Genomic DNA, 14,612 nt, shown 5'->3' with positions numbered 1-14,612 from the left:
CAGCGAGCAGAGCCATGCAACTGTTCCTCACCAAGATTCAACCCCCTCTACCCCCAAGACCAGATAGTTTAGTTCCAGAGTCCAGGCTACACACAGGTGCCGGCAAAATGGGAAGAAAACAGGGTCTGCTTCTCAGCAGATGAAACAGACTGTAAACAGACTGTAAACAGCCCTCATTCTGCTCTCATGCCCCTGACCTGTACAGTGAGGATGCATTATCTGCACCTCCAAAGTATCCCCTTTCTTCCTGTCAAATGAATACATTGGTACCCTAGATTCCATGGCCTGGGTTTGTAGGATTGAAGTCCACCCCAGAATCTGCTGTTTGAATGCCAGGCCCTGGCCAGAGGAGAGCTCTCCTCGGTCACGCTGGTTCCAGCCCTTGGGTTCTACCTCCCGGGTCCCCACTATGGAGGACTGAAAGGACAGGGCCACACTGGCCCTGCTGCCAGCCATGCCCCATCCACCAAAGCCCTGGGTTTATTCGATCAGAAGCCTATTCACGTGTGTTAGCCTGAAGGTTTTCTAAAGAAACGTAGTATCCGAGTTGGGCAAACTATTTCATAGCAACTTAGATGCAGACCTGCCTCCTGGCACACATCTATGCCTGGGCAGATGGCAGCCAGGTTCAAGTTACTTCAAGTTCTTTTGAAATCAAGAGATCAAAGGCAGAACGGAATCAGCATTCCCGTTAGAGGTTCATCCGGGCCGTCCTTGGAATCTGCTACTGTCAGCCAACTCCTCCCTCTGCTGACAATTCTGGAATCTTGTGTGGCCTTCTGTGATCTGAACCCAGCCCATTTGCTCTGGGTACACTATGTCATGGCACTGGGATCAGAAGTTTCTGTTTAGGCCCATCCCTGTCAAATGCCTGACCCTTTTTGTTTTACTTGTTTTGTTTTTGAGACAGGGTCTCATTCTGTCATGCGGGCTGCAATGCAGTGGTGTGATCACAGCTCACTGCAGCCTTGACCTCCTGGGCTCAATCAATCCTCCCACCTCAGCCTCCTGAGTAGTTGGGGATACAAGTGTCACCAGCACGACTGGCTAACTTTTTGTGTTTTTTATAGATACCAGGTTTTGCTATGTTGCCCAGGCTGGTCTTGAACTCCTGGACTCTAGTGATCCGCCTGCCTCAGCCTCCCTTGGATTACAGGTGTGAGCCACTGCATCCGACTTGACCTTGGTTTGATGACTGTTTAGCTTCTCTGAGGCACAAGTTTCCTCATCTGCAAAACGAGGCTGCTAATGAATACTTGGCTCAGCCCACCTGTCCTTGAGATTATGCAACATAACAAACCCAAGAGAGCCTGGCAATCTATAAACCACTGTGCACAATGTAAATATAAAATAAGCCTGCAGGAGAGTTCTTCAAAACCTGTATAGTAACAGTTCTCTCCCGCAGCTTCCTCTTCGCCAAATCTGATGATGGCCCCAGAATTGCATCACTTAAAAACTTACCCTCTGGCCCGGTGTGGTGACGCACACCTGTAATCCCAGCACTCTGGGGAGGCCGAGGTGGGTGGGTCACCTAAGGTCAGGAGTTTGAGATCAGTCTGGCCAACATGGTGAAACCCTGTCTCTGCTAAAAATACAAAAATTAGCCAGGTGTGGTGGCGCACACCTGTAATCCCAGCTACTCTGGAGTCTGAGGCAGGAGAATCACTTGGACCCGGGAGGCGGAGGTTGCAGAGAGGTGAGATTGCACCACTGCACTCCAGCCTGGGCAACAGAGTAAGACTCCATCTCAAAAACAAAAAACAAAAAGCAAAAACAACAACAAAAAAACACCTAACCCTCCTTTGAGAGCCAATTCATAATTCCTCTTCAAATTCAGCACTGAAATGTCCAGGCTTGAATACCAGGAAGCCCGAACGATTCGTGAGGACTCATGTCTCCAGTCACCTCTCCACGGGCTCCCTGGATGCTGCCTCTTGCCCTGGACTGTGGGTTTCTATTAACCTATCTAGGGGAGCACCTTCGACTCTCAGGTATCGTTCAGAAGAAGACCAAATTCAATGAAAAACCTAAAGATAATGTTCAGAAGCCAGGTCTTCCCTGTTCTGCAAGTGGGCAAAGAATATATGTACTTAATGAAAAGCACAAGAAATAAAAGCTACATAAAGGGAAGGAGAGTTTTACACTCTGGTTTCTGTCAAGTGTCATCTCTGTTTCAGCTGTGCACTCCAGCCACGACATTCAGGCCCCATTCAGGCCCCTTAGGTCCCACCTCGGCTTATCTTATCTCCAAGTGCGATAGGCTTGTCTGAGGCCTGCCTCCAGCTCAGAGGTTGTTAACGTTTTTTTGAGGGTGCAAATCCTCTAAGGAATCTGACAAAGTCTCTGGACCCTCTCTTTAGAAAACCACCTCCATCTGTAAAGTTCTGCATGCAGTTTTAGGGGTTTCACAGACCCTCTCAAAGGGCCACGCCAAGGGCCCAGGAGCCCAGGATAAACACATCTGTTCTGTTACTGATAACAGTTACCTTCAGAAGACCAAGGCTGGGAAGAGCAGCAGATGCCCCAGGTCAAGCCAGAGCCTCTGTCAACACTGTTTATAATTAATTTCTCAAAAACTGGAGGCAGAGACGAGGTTGTACGCCCCAGCTCAGACACAAAAGTGAGCACCGTGTAAACGGGATTTATGGGCAATGACAAGGTAACAAGAAAAAGAATCAAGTTGTGTTTACTGAGAGCAAAGTCCAGAGCTGCCTGGGGGAAGGAAAGGGGTCAGAACGAGGTGACGCCTGCCCACAAGCAGCTGGGGCAACTGGGAGATACCACCAGTGCAGAAAAAGGCAGCTGGCAGTGGGGACAGGCCCCAATGTGTGGGGCACCAGATGGAGGGTAGGATGCAGGACAAGTCCCTGGCCTTTATGTCTCTGCTTCCTCCTCTGCCAAATGCAAGGCTGGGCTCCGTGATCTTTCAAGTCCCTCTGGCCCTCCAACAGAGTGGAAAGGAGATTCTGGGCACACCACATGTGGGGCTCCAGGACCTGCCTCCATGCAACGGGGACATGAACATCGCAGCTTGACGTCCTCTGTGTCAGTGGCTCAGAGACAAAGGATCAGAGCCCGACCCCAAGATCCAGGCTTCCCCTTCTGGCTAAGCCTCTTGCTGACTTCTTGGAAGGAGGGGCCTCATGTTATTGACTCTGGCCAGTGGATCATGCTAATCCCTCCTCTGACCTTCCTATCCCCTGGAACCAAAGGGCGGGGCCCAGATCAGGAGAGCAACCTGCATGGGAGAATAGCATGAATGAAATGTCAGGGACAGGGGTGGCCCCCCTCGTCACATCAATAACATATTAACAGTGAAGCCACACAGCTCAGGCTTGGGGGCCCTCCATACGCAGATGAGAGAAGAGAGGATACAGGACTTGCTTAAAGTGATGGGGTTGTGGGGACTTTCGAAAGGAAGGAAGAAGGGAAGGAGGGAGGGAGCTTGCAGAGAAGCCCAGCTGAGGATGAGTGATACTTCCCTGATTGCCTGGGGGTCCCTGTGGCTGTCACTGCCTGGCCCAGGCACACCCCCAGCCCAGAAACCCCTATGGCCTCACCCCTCCCCAGATGGATCAGCGGTGGAGACCAGGTACAGGTGAATCAATCCACAGCAGACCCAGAGCTTGAGCTGGCCCAACCAGCTGCTTCTGAGACTGAGACTTGGATGCTCAGAAACTCAAAAGCGGCCCAAGGGCAGGTCCTGCAATGGGCTTCTGCACCTTGACTGGCGGCCACTCCCGGGCCAGGTGTGTGCTGGTGGTGAGTAGCAGAGGCCAGGTGATGGAGCCAGCCCCACAGGTGAGAGGAAAGTCTAATTTTTGATGGCCAATTCATTTCTCAAAGTTTGAGAAGACTCACTATGCTCTGTTTCTGGATCATTCCAATAATCCTGCCCCCTTTTCTTCCTGAGCAAGTCTGAGGGTATCTTCAATTCCTTTTTAGTCTTTGAGAACCTTCAGAAACCCAGGTTCCATCTTTGCCAGAGGAAACTGAGGTCCAAGGAAATTGGTTTATATAACATGCTATTGTGCCAATAATTGAAATCTGTCTATGCTTAGTCAGAAGCTCTTTGCATAGGTCTTTTTCGGACCCAAGAATGAAATACATCCAGGTGCCCTTCTGAAATTGCAGTCAGCCCAGACAACTTTAAGGAATGAACTAACAACAGGGTGGGGGACAACTCCAAGCACAGAGACAGGAAAATCAGGGCTTTTCTGATTTGATGGGAAGGTTCTTCCAAACGGGAGCAGATTTCAGCAAGAGATTCAAAGACTCTTGAAATAAATCATAGTGGAGTCTTTCTTTGACTGACATCTTTTGTCCCCACAGCCTCAAGTATGTTAAAAATCCCTCCTGTGAACTCACGACATGCTTGCTTTGAGAGAGGTGTAAGGCAGGCTAGTTATGACACCACAGAACAAGCCTCTTAAGAAGGCAGGCGCCGTTCTTAGTCCAGTGTGTCGCCGGGAGTGCGGCTCACGTTTCTTTCTCCTCCGTGCAGATTCCCCAGCTTCCCTTCAGTGGCTGATGGCCTCACCAATGTGCACTTGCAATGGTTTATTCACTGAGGCCCTGCAGACATTGTCACCGGAATGCAGAGGCTTGGAGAGACGCTGAGCACAATCCCGTTCAGCCACTACATGGCCTCAAGTGCCCTTCTCCTCCGTTGGATTATCTGCTGATAACCCGGAGGTCAGGCCTTGGCAGGTGCAGAATCAGTGCCTGCAGGTCACCCCAAAGGACAGTCCAAGCAGACCTGGTCATGCTATTAAGGACACTGGCCTTAGTTTCTCTGTCCCAAGGATGTATGAAAGCCAGGATCACTGTCCCAGATTGAAGGCCACGGGGACTTAACCCAATGCAAACCTCAAAAGTAAACCAATTAGTGGTTGCCAGAGGCGGGGACAGGGGCAACGGGAGTGGTGATGTAGCGAGTACAGGGTGCTCTTCCAGGGTGATGAGGAAGTTTTGAAACGAGACAGAGGTGGAGGTGACATAGCACCAAGAATGCGCTCGATGCCCACTGCAGTGGTCAGCTGGACGTTATGTGACTTTCACTTCGAAACCAAAACCAACAAACAAAAAGCTCACCAAACGCACACAGGGCTAGGAACTTAGGAGACCCTCAGTCTGAAGTGACCGCTGAAGACTTTCCATATGGTCCAGGCAGGAGGTGCCCAGGCAGAGCCGGCGTGGCCAGTTGCCCTGTGGAGAGTGGGTGATTCTACTACCACCCATTTCTTCACTGCACCTTCAACTGTCGTGTGAATTTATAGTCCTAAGAAAAAAAATCATGTTTACCTGTTCATTTTTACGTCTCCTGTTTGTGGCTCACAATGTATTTCCATTGGCCAGTCTAGAGTGGGGGTGTGGTACCAGCCCACGTGGTTCACGCGCCCCCCCGCCCCAGGCACCCAGCTAAGCTAAGGGAACGGAGTGGTTTAGGGGGCACACAAATGCAGCTGGACTCCAGGCTAAGCTCCGAGACTTCTTTCTTTTTGAGACAGAGTCTCGCTCTGTCGCCCAGGCTGGAGTGCAGTGGTACGATCTCGGCTCACTGCAACCTCCGCCTCCTGGGTTCAGGTGATTCTCCTGCCTCAGCCTCCCAAGCAGCTGGGACTACAGCACCCGCCACCATGCACAGCTAATTTCTTGTATTTTTAGTAGAGACAGGGTTCACCGTGTTAGCCAGGATGGTCTCGATCTCCTGACCTCGTGATCCGCCCGCTTCAGCCTCCCAAAGTGCTGGGATTACAGGCATGAGCCACCGTACCCAGTCCACTGATACTTCTTAATCACCCTCTGAACTTGAACTTGAATGAAGTAGTCTGGGTTTCTGAGTACTCTGAGATGAGTTTCTCATGAAACAGGCAGGGTGTTCCCAGGACTTGAACAGACACAACTACAGAGGGTGGGTGTTGAAGCCGGAGGGGGCTGAAGCTCACCCTTCCCAGCCATCAGTGGGATGGTGGGAACAACCACAGGGGCAGGCCTTGTGGGGCCTCAGTCTCGCACCGGCTCTGTCCTCTGGCTGACACTCCCCGGAGGAGCAGTCGGTCGTCCTCTGCCGCAGGCCTCCGTTTCCTCAGTCGTTCTGGTCTCAGAAACTGAGCCAGGGAGCATTTCTGCTGCTTCCTTTGTCCTGAAGGACACCAGGCACCAGGATAAATTACCTTGGATGGTGATGACCACGGGAGCAGGAACAGGTTAACAACTTGAACCCACGAGGGGGGAACTACATGCAAATCACAAAATTTGCCACGGGCAAAACTCAGGGCACGGAAACAGAAACCCTGGGCAGCCCTGTCTCTCACTGACCCCCAGGCAAATCAGACTGTGACTATTCAGAGGCACCAAGAAAACACTGCATGTATGCCTCCGGGAAAACAAGGCAACACGAAAATCAGCTCCGTGGCCTGTGGATGGTCTCTAACTGCTGTGAGGACCTACGCCCCCAAGCACCCCTAAACTTCACCCAGAGGCGCATACAACGCTCCGCCCACTGTATCCGGGGCAAGTCTAGGTGCACCTCCCTCACCAGGCTCCCGGAAGCCTGTGTACCTGCCATGGAGACCAGCGGGCACCGCTGTGGGATGGCAACACCCGTCCCACCCTCCCGTTTCTCTTTCCAGACATCTTGCTGCCCCAGTAACTCTGGCACAGGGTCAGAAAAAGCAAACCACATGCGTGCCGCCCAAGGAACTGCTGCAGCCCAAGAGGGACCCCCATTAACCTTCTCCTGCTTTGCTCAGGATGGGGCCTCCTCTGGCAAAGCCCCAAATGCGAAGTCCAGCGAGGCGAGCCCATGTGGGGGCCCCCAGAGAACCACGCTGCACAGTTTATCTAGAGACAAGAACCCCCACGTCTCTCCAGTTTATCTAGACAAGAACCAAGCTGCGGTACTCGCCTTTGATTTTAGAAACCCCCGCTTTCTGACCAATGCCAGGCCAAAAGAATGCCAGGAATGTGGACGCCTTTCAGGAGGGTTCACCGCAGCCCAAAGAGACCACAGCCTCTGGGGCCAGGGGCTGCACTTATAAGGAAAGGCCTGCTGGTGGCCTCCGCCTGGGCTGAAGTGTTTCAAGTCGCTGAGGCCCCAGTGGGTGGAGGACTGACCCTACGACCAGAAAACCCCTGAATTCCTCACATCACTGTGAAAAGCCCTGAGCCTCCTCCTGAATGTCTCAAACCTTCTCTCCACCCTAAGGCACAGGCAGATACTGGAAAACAAAGAGACAGGACAGAAAGGGTGGGGGGAGAAGTTTAAACAAAATCCAGTCAGTTACCCTTAGTTTACAGGATTTAAGAAAAACCTGAAACCGTGCAAGTAGCTGCCTGCTTTACTTAGAAGGGTTTTTAAAATTCCAACATGGCCCAAACAGGAATCCCACTGTGAGCCGCGGCTTCTCAACTCCCCCTTTGGCCTTGAGCATCCAAATGTAGCGTTTACTGAGATCAATCCTTTCTGCTTGCTGGGGAAAGACTGGTATGTTGCTTTTTAAGCAAATGGAGGCTGTGCCCTACGAGGTAGGCGATCCTATCCAACCGAATTTACAAAGGAGGGTGCTCCTTCTACAGCCAACCAGGACGATAAAGGCCCAGAACAGCCAAGAAAACCTCCAGGAACATTTTACCGGAACACCATTTAATCCAGCTACTCCTCACGAACACCAGCCAAGGCTTCCTTGGAACATTTTCTGCCAGCGTGTTTCAAGGACAAATGCTCCCCCGACGCCCCAGGGAGGGTGACCTGTAACCGCGGGTCGTCCCCACCTCGTTGCAGGTAACCTCCTGCGACGTGAGAGCAATCCCTCCTTTGTGCACACACCACAGGAGAGGACAGCCAACCTGGGCTCTGTCCTGCGGCTGCTGGGGCGGGGATGAGATGCTAGCCTGGCTTCTCAGAAGAGTGAGAACGTTCCACGGGAGGCAACAGAAAGGGGATTCGCTGAAAACAGAAACACGGGGCTGTTCTGGGAACGCGCTGGGGCTGGGCTTCTGGATGCCAGGATGACAAACGACCTTCCCACACCGGGGCCAACACTGTGGGCTTGGAGGACAGGAGGAGAGCACCATGAGGGACAGGCCTGCAGTGCCTGCAAAAGGTCAAGTGTCACCAGAAGCTTCCACCCTCCTGCAGCTGCTCTGCACACATTTGGGGCCTGTCTCCCCATGAGTCCGGCACCTTGGTCATGACATGGTAAAGCGGGTCCAGGTATGGCAACCCACTCACACCATGCCTGCACTGCCTACCTGGTACAGCCACAGCCTCCCGTCGTCAGAGAAGTCCCAGGACACGGCCTTCTGTCCAGGAGAGAAGGGAAGTGCTGCAAGACAAGAAGGAAACACGAGTGAGCTTCAGTCCCATCCAGTGCAGAACTCAGGCCTGCTTCCCGCCAGGGCCCCTTCACGTCCTGGAGGACAGACGGGCTCTGCAGTGCATTTCCACGGCAGGTGAGGACAGTGGTGGACGCTGCCACGCGGCTCCCAGGTCCCCTTCTGAAACCAACTCTGGGAGTGTGGCCAGCAGAAGGACCTTGACCCAGGGCCACCCAGAACTGTCTCACTGGAAAGAGCCCTTCTCGAGGTCACATCAGCCCCATTCCTGGGCCAGCCTGCACCCAATGACCAGACCAGTGACCAACGCAGGGTAACAAAGCCTGCCCCTCACCCCACTCCTGAATCGGGGTGACTTGGCAGTCCAGCCCAGGCCAGAACTCCTGTGGGGTCAGCGACGGGCTGTGTGGAGGCTGCGTCCCAGCCTCACTGTCCTCTGCCCCTGCTGCTGTGCTCCCCAGCAAACCTAAACATCCTGCCCAGTGGCCTCTGCATCACGGTCCGCTTCACAGGGAGTCCTGCCTGTGACAATAGCTTATTGTGCCTTTTCTCACCCCAACACTGAGTCTCCCATCACCTGCCATTACTTCTGCTGCAACGACTGGCATTGTGAGCGCAACAGAAGCATCTTATCAGCTGCGCCCTGAAGATGAACCCCAGACATGCCGCAGCAGTGGGGTCTCCTCCTCAAGTCACATGGCGCTGACGTCACTACAGAGCCAGCGCCTTTGAGAGCAGAACTGGCCAACGTCGACGTGACAGGCGGGACTGCAGGTGCCACCATGACGCCCTCCCCCTCAAGCAGACTTTCTCCACAGGAATAACAGAGTGGGCCCCGGCGCCTTCCGAGGAATCCAGGACCTCATCGGACTATGAAAGAAGGAGTGAGAACTTCCTTCTGGACACCTTCCCTAAATCATGGCCACTCAGCCTCCGCAGGAACCAGACAGCCCAGAACAGACCTCCATCCATGTAAATATTTAACATGCAATTAAAAGAAGCACCACAATCACCCAAGAAGGAAAGAATCATTCCCTGTGGTGCTGGGACAACTGGCTGGTGTTCAGAGCACAGACCTCCCCACTTCAGGGCTTCAACTCATACCCAAAGATAAAATGAATTCCAGATCAATAGAACAGTGTGGAGCAGGACAGGGAGGGAGGAAAGGAAATTGTCCAGTAGATAATAGAAAATCTAGCTGTATAGTTGATCTCTACATAGACACGGACCTTCTAAGGGTACAAGCGATGTGCAAAATCACACAGGCAAAAGGAAAAGAATCAATGAACGCTAAGAAAAAGGCTGCAACAATGTGACAAAATATATGCACAAACACAACAAAAGATCTCAAACCAGAGAAGACAAAAACAAAGGGTGGGAAGAGACAGGTGGGACTGCAGGTGCCACCACGGCTCCCATGCAGCCACTCACACCTAGACTGACTTTCTGGACAGGAATCCCAAGGCGGCCCTGTTCACGGGAAAGAAGGCAGGATGCTGCCATCCGTCCATCCCCCTCCTTTGAGACAGGTCTACCATATTGCTCAGAGCTCTTCAGAATCTCTCTCAAAGTACTCGTTCTCCAAAGAGTCATCCCAAGACAGAGCAGTTGAAAATCTCATCATCTTAAAAGAAATAAAAGGGCACTGAAAAAAACCTGGGGGAAGTGAAACTACAAAGGGAGTTGGCTTCACGGTATACATCCCTGCCTTCTTCAGACTCTTCCCATTTCCTTCACCGTGAGCACGCCTTTCCCTTTTCTTCTTTCTGATTCTAAAAGCCGCTGCACCAGCATCTCTGAGAACCTGGTGCCTCTTCCTTCCTTTGTACCCCAAGCCCCTATGCCCTGGTCAGGGTACTGGGAATCTCCATCCTGAATTCTAGGCAGGCACCGGCACTGCTGGGCCCCTTCGTCAGGCAGGTCCGTTGCAGGCTGTCATAAAGGACAGATGGGAACTGCCTCAGTGGGGGCCCGCCTCCAGTGGCTGCAGTTACTACTGGGCAGGTGAGGAAATGAGGGGAGGGCGAGTCCAGTGACACAGAACAGAACACCCCAAGAGAACGTGTGGCCCGAACATCAGCTCTGACAGGGGCTTTGAGAAACGGATCCCCGGGGCTCATCTCAGCTTCCTCACTCTGCTCGGGGCACTTCCTGAGACAAGCCCAAGGCAGGGACAAGTGTATTTTCCCTGCCCCACCAAGCGCTCCCCAGAAAGACCCGGCTCCCCTCACAGGAACTCCCCAGCCTCCCAGGCTGTGGGCAAGGCCTGCCCCAAACCTGCCAGGTGCTGCCCAGACCCAGAGCCACATGGCAGGAACATGTCCATCTCCAGGTGCTGCCTAGAACCAGGGCCACGTGGCAGGAACGTGTCCATCTCCAGGGGCTCCAGCCCCAGAGCCACGCAGCAGGAACGCATCCATCTCCAGGGGCTCCAGACCCAGAGCCACACGGCAGGAACACATGGATCTCCAGGGGCCCAAGATGCCTTCCTCCTTGTGACACTCCTCCCCCAACTCACTCCACTCCACTCAGTCGTGGGGGCTACCGAGGCCACGGAGCTACCTGAAGAGCCACCCTCCAGCCGCCACAAGGAAAACGACCTGCGTGTGGCCCAGGGCCTCAACCTCCCCATCCTCGCTGCTGCCCAGCCCTCCCCAGGCTGCCCAGCTCCCGCCCCCCAAGGCGCAAAATAAATCTTTGCTGGATAATTCCAGATACCACCTCGCCCCCACTCCAAAAAGCTGCCACGCTCCTTTCTCTATTTAGAGAGAGGCTGCACTGACAACACCCTCCGTCACTGTGGCTTTCGGCACTGATTCTCTTCGCATTTTTGGATAAGGGCCCTGCAAGCCCTCTGGAGCTTTCCTTCTGGCAGGTTCTTTAGGTGGCGTCTTTACTTAACAGCCTTGCGGGCCCGAAACTGAGCCCAGAAGGCTCCCTGGACAGCGAGGATGATTGGGTAAACTCACACCTCATGCCTAAGTAAGGGAGGACCCAGCTTCCCTGACAAGGGACTCAAAGACGCCAGAACTGGACCCTGGGCAGGGACAGGTGCACATGTGGCCCCACTGGCCCCCTCAGTGCTGGAGTGGAGGGAGGAGAGAATCTGGCTCTGTCATGTCCAGAAGGTCCCAGTGGACAGATTCAGTGGACAGGACCGCTGGCCCCTTTCCACCTCCCCAGGAGGTTGATCACCTCCTGATCAACCTCTCCAGAGGCCCAAGGTTTCTGGACAAGGACCGGCCCTGTTGAGAAGAGGGGGGCACGATCTTTCACTTCTCCCATGGGCACCACCAGACACCAGTGTGGGCCCATCAGTCTTCAGGAGCCCCAAGAAAACCACGCAGTTTAGTGTGGGTGGATGGAATTAGCATGAAGTCTAGGGGATGCCTTGTTCTCCGGTTGTTTCAAGAAACATCAGTGTTGTCATTAACCATGATTTGGGGCAAATCGCCATAAACCACAATGCCAAGAAGACAAGATTCTGTTGTCTTCAGCAGCTCAAAACACAAGGGTCTTCTCCCACGGTGCAGAGAGAAGGGCAGTTATGTCACTTTGTCCATCTGAGTAGCTGTTTTAACAATGCTGACAGTCTCAGCTGATGACAAATCTGCAGAGGGTTCATCCCACCTCAGCGGGTCTGGGAGGGGGAGTGGACAAATGATACGAGGCTCGTGGTCCTCACTCCACCACGTCCAGACAGGAAGCTATACTCATACACAGAGATGACCACTGTGTCCTAAATCCTCATTTCGGAACAGTCAAAAAGACAGCGATCGCCCCATTTCCCAAATGGTACAGATGGAACTGTGTCCCGCCAAATTTGCATGTTAAGTCCTAATCCCCAGTACCTCAGAAAGTGACCTTATTTGGAGACACAGCGTTCAAGGTGCAATCAAGCTAAAGTGAGAGCACCAGGGTGGGTCCCAATCCAATATGACCCAGTGACTTTATAAAAGGGGAGAGTTTCAACAGACATGCACACAGAGAGGGACAGGTGACAGGACAACGGAGATGGGGGGTGAGGCTTCTACAAGCCAATGGCTACCGGCAAACCCCCAGATGCTAAGGGAGAAAGGCCTGGAACTGATTCTCCCTCAGCCTCAGGAGGAACCGGCCCCGCTGACACTCCTCTTGGACTTCCAGCCTCCTGACCTGTAAGATAATCCCTTTCTGTGGTGCAAACCACCCAGCAGTTTGTGGTTCATTGACAACAGCCCCGTCAAAGTAATTCATCAGACCTTAGAGTCTCCATCTGCAAATTGGGAAAAGGAATTCTCACAGCTCTGCCCATCTCAGAGGTTGCTGAGGGAGTGACAGCTTTGAAAATATTCCGTGAACTCTTCGCCCAACTCAACCTACAGGCCGGCCTGTGCTGACCACACCAAGAGCTGGTCCTTGCTGCAGAGCTGAGTTTTTCAGGGCCAGATCCACATGGTGAACATGCAGGAACACCCACAACTAATTTTGTTACAGCAACCTCAGGTATGGGCCCAAAAGTCCAACCCACTAGTTATGGGACATAGTTCTTGAAGGGTTGAGGTGAACCAATATTAGGCTGGTGTTGAGTAAACTGGAAAACATGTAAGCCTATTTCTTAGATTTCCAAGCCTCCACAGTGAATATCAATGGAGCCATTGGCCAGAGGAGCCTCTATATCCCGCATCCCCGACAGCTGGATGACTGGGGTCGCTCCATCCTCACCCACCACCATACATCAGAGCCAATCACTAGAACCAAACTACAAAGTAGAACTAAATACATGCTGAGTACCATTTATCCAAAATCCCTGGGACCAGAAGTGTTTCGGATTTCAGATTTTGGAACATCTGCATATACACAATGAGATATCTTGCAGAGGGGACCCAAGTCTAAACACTAAGTTCATTTATGTTTCATCCGTACCTTATACACACAGTCCAAAGGTGATTTTACGTAACATTTTAAATAATTTTGTTCTGCAGCTTTGACTGCCACCTGTCATGTGAGATTAGGTGTGAAATTTTCCACTTGTGGCATCACGTCGGTGCTGAAAAAGTTTCAGACTTTGCAGCACTTTGGATTTCAAATTTTTGGATGAGGGGTGTTCACCCGGAAAATTCTTGTCCAAATCAAAGGCAAACTACAGCCCGTGGGCCAAATCCAACCTGGCCACCTATCTTTGTATGGCCCGTGAACAAAGAATGTCTTTCTGTTTTTAAATAGTTGGAGGGAAAATAAAAAGAGTAATATTTCACGATGTGAAATGATATGAAATTTAAGTCCCAGTGTCCTTACCTAAGTTTCACAGAGCACAGCCCCACCCATTTATCAATAGCACTTCTGTGCAACCAAAACAGAGTAGCTGTGACACAGACCTTATGGCCCACAAAGTGGAAAATATTTACTCTCTGGCTTTTTACAGAGAAAAGCGTGCCAAGCCCTGTTCTCTACCCTTCCTACTTACGCACCGGGCAAAGGGCCAGGCGGGATGTAGGCTCAGGCCAAACGGAAGTGGGCATTTACCCGGGTACATGGCTGCATGCCAGGAGTGTTTGCCAAGAGACCAGCTAGGGTGAGAGATGGCAAGAGGGAAGGAAAGAAAATCAGACGGAGGTGTGGTCAGAAAGGGAGACGGGAATGGGCCCAACATCCATTTCAAGGTTTCTTTCTAGAGCTGGCTCCAACCTCAAAAAGAGGGGAGGCATCTCTGGCCCCCCTCCGGCAGCACAGTGACGCCATCCTCCTCCAGCTTCGGGTTCGCACAATCTGTCCTCATGCACGGCACGTCCAAGACTACAGGGGGGCTTCATGGCCTGGCCATGGACCCAACCCCAGGTTCTTCATTCTCTGTGAGGGCAGATCATTCCACTCTGAGACAACCAATTTACAGAACTGAGACAGCGGCACTCTGGCAGACGGACAAAAGCCTTTGTACTTCATGCTATCAAAATCAACGCTATTAAAACTTACACACTGACAACGTATTTGGGCAAGGGAAGGATGAAGCAGCCACGTGAGAGGGCCTGAAATCTCACCTGATGCACATTACATTTTCTTATGCAGAACACAAAACTGCTTCACTTACCTTTCCTATAATTACACAAAATTTCCAATTTTACAGAGAATGTGATAAGGAATGGGATATGACCTTCCTCTCTCCCATGTTAAACCTGGAATGAATACTAAGCATAAAAACGGGGGAGGGGCATTGAGACAACCACCCACCCAGCACCCGCAACAGCTTTGTACACCTGTTCATGAGTCCCCCCTGTACACCGTGAGCTCCTCCT

At 52.3% G+C, this 14,612-nt stretch overlaps 1 protein-coding gene across 2 annotated transcripts in view; it reads right to left on the bottom strand.

Moving 5' to 3' along the window:
* The window catches only part of SH3BP4 (SH3 domain binding protein 4), a 102,720-nt gene that overhangs the window by 50,885 nt on the left and 37,223 nt on the right, over nucleotides 1-14,612 (bottom strand). For both annotated transcript variants that reach the window (XM_025404976.1, XM_025404977.1), the window contains exon 2: nucleotides 8,257-8,330. The gene's annotated coding sequence lies outside the window, so the exon portion shown is untranslated. The remainder of the gene's footprint in view (nucleotides 1-8,256; nucleotides 8,331-14,612) is intronic.

The sequence above is a fragment of the Theropithecus gelada genome, chromosome 12, assembly GCF_003255815.1.
Source record: "Theropithecus gelada isolate Dixy chromosome 12, Tgel_1.0, whole genome shotgun sequence".
Taxonomy (NCBI): Eukaryota; Metazoa; Chordata; class Mammalia; order Primates; family Cercopithecidae; genus Theropithecus; species Theropithecus gelada.
The sequence above is the reverse complement of the archived record's forward strand: the minus strand, read 5'-3'. Positions and strand labels throughout refer to the sequence as shown.